At 33.5% G+C, this 7,418-nt stretch overlaps 1 pseudogene; it reads left to right on the forward strand.

The window, feature by feature from the left end:
- Nucleotides 1-521: 521 nt before the first annotated feature.
- LOC120084182 lies at nucleotides 522-3,327 on the forward strand (annotated as a pseudogene).
- Nucleotides 3,328-7,418: the final 4,091 nt, after the last annotated feature.

A 7,418-nucleotide genomic window follows, 5' to 3' on the forward strand; every position in this document is an offset into this window, starting at 1 on the left:
ACCATTCCATCCAGGTTAAGAGGATAACTGCTGCAGTCACCATTGATTTTGAAGGTCCAATCTATAATCTCGAACAAAGTATGAAAGATTAATGTGAGGTATCACCCGAATTAATAAGGATGGTAGAGCAAGAGGAAAAGAGGACTATGCCATATCAAAAGCCTTTGAAAGTTATTAATTTAGGGACATTAGATGAGGTGAAAGAAGTACGAATGGACACTTTGGCTTTGGAACAAGATGGTTAGAATCTTGTGGCTTTGCTTCATGAATATAAAGACATATTTGCCTAATCCTACCAGGATATGCCAGGTTTGGACACAGAGATTGTGATGCACCGGTTACCATTCAAGCCTGAGTGTAAGCCCACACAACAAAAGCTTCGCAAAATGAAGCCAGAGATGTTGATCAAGATAAAGTAGGAAGTTAAAAAGAAATTTGATGTAGGATTCTTAGCAGTGGCTAAGTACCTAGAGTGGGTTGCAAATACTGTCCCGGTCCCAAAAAAGGATGTAAAAACTAGAATGTGCGTCAACTATAGAGATCTAAATCGTGCAAGTCCAAAAGACAATTTTCCCCTTCCTCACATTAACGTACTAATGGATAATACTGCTGGATATTCTACTTTTTTGTTTATGGATGGATTTTTAGGATACAACCAGATAAAGATGGCCCTAGAAGACCACGAAAAGATAACATTCATCACCTTATAGGGGACGTTTTGCTATAAAGTCATGCCTTTCGGTTTAAAAAATGTAGGGGCAACATACCAGAGAGTTATGGTTACTTTATTCCATGACTTGATGCATAAAGAAATTGAAGTTTATGTGGATGATATGATAGCCAAGTCTAGACTTGGAGAAAAACATGTGGTTACCCTTTGCAAGCTTTTCAAGAAACTGTGAAAGTTTCAACTAAAGTTGAATCTAGCAAAGTATATATTTGGAGTATCGTCCGGAAAGTTGTTGGGTTTCGTTGTCAGTCAAGAAGAAATTAAAATAGACCCAAACAAGATTAAGGCACTAGTGGATTTGACGCCACCGAAAACCCAAAAGGAGGTTAAAAGTTTCTTGGGGAGATTAAATTACATTGCACGATTTATTTTGCATTTAACACAAACTGTGAGCCAATACTGAGACTTCTTTGCAAGAGTGAAATATGCTGTTGGAATGAAGATTGTCAAAAGGCCTTCAATAAAATCAAAGATTAATTGCAAAGTCCTCCAATACTTGTCCCACCAACCCCAGGACGACTTTTAATCTTATACTTAACGATAAAGGAAGAATCCATGGGATGTATGTTGGGGCAGCACGACTTTATAGGAAGCAAAGAGCAAGCTTCATAAGCTACGAGTCGAAGTACTCGTTTTTAGAAAAAACATGTGATGCCTTAACATGAACAACTCAAAGACTAAGACAGTATATGTTGTACTATGGACATGGTATATGTTGTACTATGGACATGGCTTACCTAAAAAATGGATCCTATAAAGTACATTTTCGAAAAGGCATCTTTGTTTGGAAGGATAGCCAAATGGCAAGTATTGCTATCAAAGTACGATATGGTCTATGTCAATAGCCATCAAAAGGAGTGCAATTTTCGATTGCTTAGCTGAATTACCAGTTGAAGACTATGAGGCAATGAAGTTTGAATTTTCAGATGAAGACATCATGGCGGTATCATATTGAATGCGACACAAGATCCTGACACATGGACAATGTTGTTTGACGAAGCCTCGAACGAAGTGGGGCACGGTATAGGGGCTATTTTGATATCTCATGATGAGAAGTTGTATCCTCTAACTGCTAAGCTATACTTTGATTGCACGAACAACATGGCTGATTATGAAGCATGCATTATGGGGGTTAAAATGGCTTATGACATGAAGATTAAAAATTTGCAAGTTTATGGGGACTCTCTTTTGGTAGTGCATCAACTAAATGAGGAGTGGGAGACAAAATACTCTAAGTTGATTCCCTATAATAAGTATATCCGAGAATTGACCCAAGCTTTTGAGTTAATCATGTTCAACATGTCCCACGTGAAAATAACCAGGTTGTAGGTGCATTGGCCACTCTACCTACCATGTTTAATATGGCTTATAATGAATAAATTCAACCTATAAGTATCGAGAAGTGTGAAGCATTGAGCAGGAACCTGACGGGAAGCCTTGGTATCATGACATTAAGCACTACATCACATGTCAGAAATATCTCCTGAAAGCATCGAAAAATAGTAAGTACACCATTAGAAAGTTGGCCATGAGTTTTTTCTGAATGGAGAAGTGTTGTACAAGAGAAATTACGATATGACCCTCTTGAGAGGTGTTGATGCTTTGGGAGGCCAAGAGAATTCTAGAAGAAGTTCACAAAGGAGTTTATGGGACACACGCAAATGGGCACATGATGGCAAGACAAGTTTTACGCACTGGTTATTATTGGTTGACCATGGAATCAGATTGCATCAAATATGCAAGAAAATGCCATAAATGTCAGATATATGCAGATAAAGTACATACTTCAGCTTCCCCTTACATGTGCTAATGGCTCTATGGCCTTTCTTTATGTAGGGATTGGATGTAATTGGGCCCAATGAGCCAAAGGCGTCAAATGGTCACCGTTTCATCTTGGTATCCATAGACTATTTCACTAAGTGGGTAGAGGCAGCATCGTACAAGAGTATCACTAAACAAGTTGTTGCCAGCTTCATAAGGAATGACATCATATATCGATACAGCCTGCCAGAGTGTATCATCACTGATAATGGAAGAATGGGTTGTAGAGGTAGAAAATAAAAATGTCAAGAGAATTATTGAAAAGATGACCGTCACATATAAAGATTGGCATGGAATGTTACCGTTTGCATTACATGATTACCGAACATTAGTTTATACATCGACTGGGGCAACACCATTTTCTTTGGTGTATGGTTTGAAGGTTGTCTTGCCCATTGGGGTGGAGGTGTCATCCTTCAGAGTAATTCAAGAAGTAAAGTGGACTCAAGCAAGATATGAGCAGTTAAATCTCATAGAAGAAAGAATAATGGTTGTGTTGTGTAGAGGACAACTATATCAGAAGAAAATGACATGTGTATATGATAGAAAGTTTTGACCTCGTTGCTTCCAAGAGGGAAATTTGGTGTTAAAAAGAATCCTACCATTTCAAAAGGATCATAAAGGAAAGTGGACTCATTAAAGAACCATATGTGGTGAAAAAAGCATTATCTGAGGGAGCATTGATTCTGACAAACATGGATGAGAATGATTTGCTCAACCTATTAAAAAAAGTAACTTCTACTCATGTTCTTGATTTGTCTAGACTTTCATCCTAGAAATGTATTCTTGGTTCTAGCTTAAATAAGACTTGTGGTGGACCTTTTTAAAGTGCAAATTAATATTACTTATGAACTCAAATGAGTTGTTTCGTACACATTAACCTTTCTGAGAATATAAGAGAAGAGAAAATAATGATTTAGTTATTGAGTCTACAATAAACATGTTCATGCATACATATATATCTTATATGTGTTTGTATTTTGCATTTGATTAACTTGAAATTGTATATTGAGACGTTTGTTTATCCGTGGCCTCCAGTTCTTCTTATTGTCAGACGATGCTTTTTTATCCTTGGCCCCTGACACCTTTATGCGGTGGTGGTGCTTGTTTATCCCTAGCCTTCATATTTGTTATAGTGGTGCTTGTCTATCCTTAGTCCCCAACATTTCATTTTTGTTGTGATGGTGCTTGTTTATCCCTAGTCCCTCGCGTTTCATTTTTGTTGTGGTAGTGTTTATTTATCCCTTATCTCCAACATTTCTTTTTTGTTGTGGTGGTGCTTGTTTATCCCTGGCCCCCAACATTTTATTTTTTCTATGATGGCACTTGTTTATCCTTAACCTTCAACTTTTCTTTTGTCAGGTGGTGCTTGTTTATCCCTAACCCTTGAAACATTTTTGTTGTGATGGCACTTATTTATCCTTGGCCCTTGATGTTTTATTTTTGCTGTGATGACATTTGTTTATCCTTGGCTCTAGCTCGTTTATTTTGTCATGTGGCGCTTGTTTATCCCTGGCTCTTGACACATTTTTTCTATGGTGGCACTTGTTTATCCTTGGCCCCTTACGTGTTATTTTTGCTGTGATGGCGCTTATTTATCCATGGACTCCAGCTCATTTTTTTGTCATGTGGTGCTTGTTAATCTTGGGCCATTGACACCTTTTACTATAGTGACGCTTATTTATCCCTGGCCCATTTTATTTTTGCTATGATGGTGCTTGTTTATCCTTAGCCTTCAACTCTTTATATTTTGTCATGTGACGCTTGTTTTTCCCTGGTCGTTGATACATTTTCTCTGTGATGGCGCTCGTTTATCCCTAGCCTCCAACTCTTTTTTTTTTTTTTGTCATGTGACGCTTGTTTATCCCTAGCCCTTGACACATTTTTACTGTGATGTCGTTTGTTTATCCATGGCCTCTAGCTTGTTTTTTTTTTTTTTTGTCATGTGGCACTTGTTTCCCTGGCCCTTGACACCTTTATCTGTAGTGACATTGTTTATCCCTGACCCCCAACGTTTTATTTTTGCTGCGATGGCGGTTGTTTATCCCTGGCCTCCAACTCCTTTTATCTTGTCATGTGGCGCTTCTTTATCCCTGGCCCTTGACACCTTTCGTTGCGATGGTGCTTGTTTATTCTTAACCCCCAACATCTATCTTATTATGCATAATGTTTGGTTGCATTCTTGATTTGCAAGAGACAACCCCTTTTTATATTCTTTAATATGTTTGAATTATTTTACAAATCGACAAAATAGTGGCTACGCCTTCATCCACCTTCTAATTCTACAAGGATGTACGAATGGGGGGCATACTGTATCCATCTACTTTTGTCTAGCCTAATTTGATTACTTGTTTAATTTGAGATTAGTTTCGAAAATAAAATAAAATAATAATAGTAATTAAATAAAGTTTGTATTAACTAACATTGAAATATTCTTCTATTTTATAATTAGACAATGGTGAAACAAAATGTTTCTTATGGAGAGAGAATGAGATTTCAATGGTGAGATCTTTTATCAATTTGGGAAAAATCAATCACATAATATATATATATATATATTTTAAAAATAAATCACATAATCAATCACACAATATTTTGTTAAAAAAAAATCAATCACATAGTGAATCACATAATTAATTTTATATTTTTTTTCTTTTTTAATGTAATTTGGTTGATTCATCTCATGAATGAAAGGAATTTGAATTCTCTATAAATTGGGTGACCTTTGGTCACTTGAAGGGTGACACAAAAAAAAAAAAAAAAAAAAAAAAAAAAAAAAACCATTTTTCTTTTCCTCTCCCACTCACATATACGTTTTCTCTCATGTACTCCTTTCATTTTTTTTTTCTCAAAGTGTTTTTCTCTTTCTCGCAAATCATAATACACTAAAAACCCCCCAAAAAGAATTTTACTTGGTTTTCTCTAAATTTTTTTCGCCTCTTACATGGGCTCTCCCTCCTCCTCTATTTTTTCCTCTTTCTCCTTCGACAATCCTTCCACCTCCAAATCTCTCTCCACATTTTCTTTTCTTTTCCACGTTCTTCTCTCCCTCTCTCCACTTTTCTCTCCATAAACCAAATCTTTCTCAATTTTTTTTTCTCCCTTGTCCATATTTGCTCATCCAAGTAAGTCGTGGGAAGTTGTTTTTTTTTTTCTAATGTCTTTTTTGTTTATTAATATGCTAGCATGTCTATGTCTGCGTTAATATGTGCTTGTTCATTTTTCTTTCTTTCTTCTTCTTTTTTTTTTAATCCTTGAGTAATATGATATTTATTGATCATAAACACTTTTGTATGTATTAAATTTGGTCGAGTTTCATACATATTTAATTTATGTATTTGTTGTATGTTAAATCATAATTACTATCTCTTGATCTTTTAGAAATATCTAGGTTTGATTCTTTAAATATGCTTTATATATTATGATATTCTATCTATGATATGAAGTTAGATTTATTTTTAATATTTTATTCAATATTTTCTAAACAATAAACTTCTCCAATGACGAAATCTTGAATATTCAGGATGCCGATGCTTGGATTCTTGAGGCAATGTCTTGGGATGCCAAGACTTGATGTTAATATGTCTTATTTTAAACCAAGTTTTAAAAAAATCATTTTTACATATGTATTTTATTCTCTATTCTTGTATAATAAAATATATTTGTTGAAAATATACATTATTGAAACAAATATTTTCCTAAAAGGAATTTATCTCTTTTAGAAAAATAAATTTTAAATATCTCTAAAATCATTCATAAATATTTTCTTAAAAAAAAAAACCTAAAAGAAAATTGGATCCCAATTTTTTTTTTAAAACATAGTTTTCCTTTAAAAAAAAAAAAAAAAATTTCTTTCCCCAATTATTTTCAAATAAATAAACCAAATTAAAATTGATTTCACGAATAATCATTTCCTTAAAAAAATTTGCACAAGATTTATTTTCACACTTTTTAAATAAATAAATCAAAATATTCTTCCAAAAAAATCTTTTTAAAACTTTCTTAGGACAGAAATTAACAAGGTTAAGATGTTGATTTCCTTAATATTTTTAGGAAATATAAAAAAAAAATCTTTTAAAAAACTTTTCTATGACGGACTTGAAGAAATGACTCATATTCTCCAGGTGAGGAGTCAACTCTTTGGGAGTCCAAAGTCGAATCTTTAGTATTTTTTTTAAAAAAAAATTTAGTATGTTCTTTTATAACTTCTTGTTACGCTCCTTAAATTATTCGCAATATTATTGTTTAATTGTCGTCTTTTTACTTGTTAGATCTTGTAATGCTCACGTTAAAGCAAAGTTAAATTTTTTTTAAAACTAAACCTTTTTATAAATTTTTTTTTTTTTACATATTTTCTTCCTATTTTGTTTGAATAAAGAGATTTTGTTTGCAAAGTCTCCAAAATTGTATTTCATGTATTTAAAAAGTTTTTCTTAAAAACATTAATGTCATTTCAAAGCTTTCAAGACCTTTTTTTAAACAACTTTAACCATTTTCTTAAAAAAATCTCTCATGATGGAATCTAGAAAATTTGGTAATCCAATTTTTTAGAATTCTTGATGCAAAGGATTATATCTTTGGAGTCCGAGATAGGATCCCAAAAAAAATGAATTTAATTAATTTTTTAAAAAACTTTCTCTCTATTAAAAGGCTGTTCCTATGATGGATTTGAGAAAATGATAATATTTCCTCATATTCTCGAGATGAGGGATTATACCTCAATTCCACCATTAATTGATGGAAGTTTGTTCCACTCATCTTATGAAATCATTACTTCCAAAACATTGGAGTAACAAGGGACAATATAAGACATTTATTTTTTAAACATTTTTTCTCAAATCAATTTATTTAAGAATGAAGCAATTTA

Source organism: Benincasa hispida, chromosome 8 (genome assembly GCF_009727055.1).
Source record: "Benincasa hispida cultivar B227 chromosome 8, ASM972705v1, whole genome shotgun sequence".
NCBI lineage: Eukaryota > Viridiplantae > Streptophyta > Magnoliopsida > Cucurbitales > Cucurbitaceae > Benincasa > Benincasa hispida.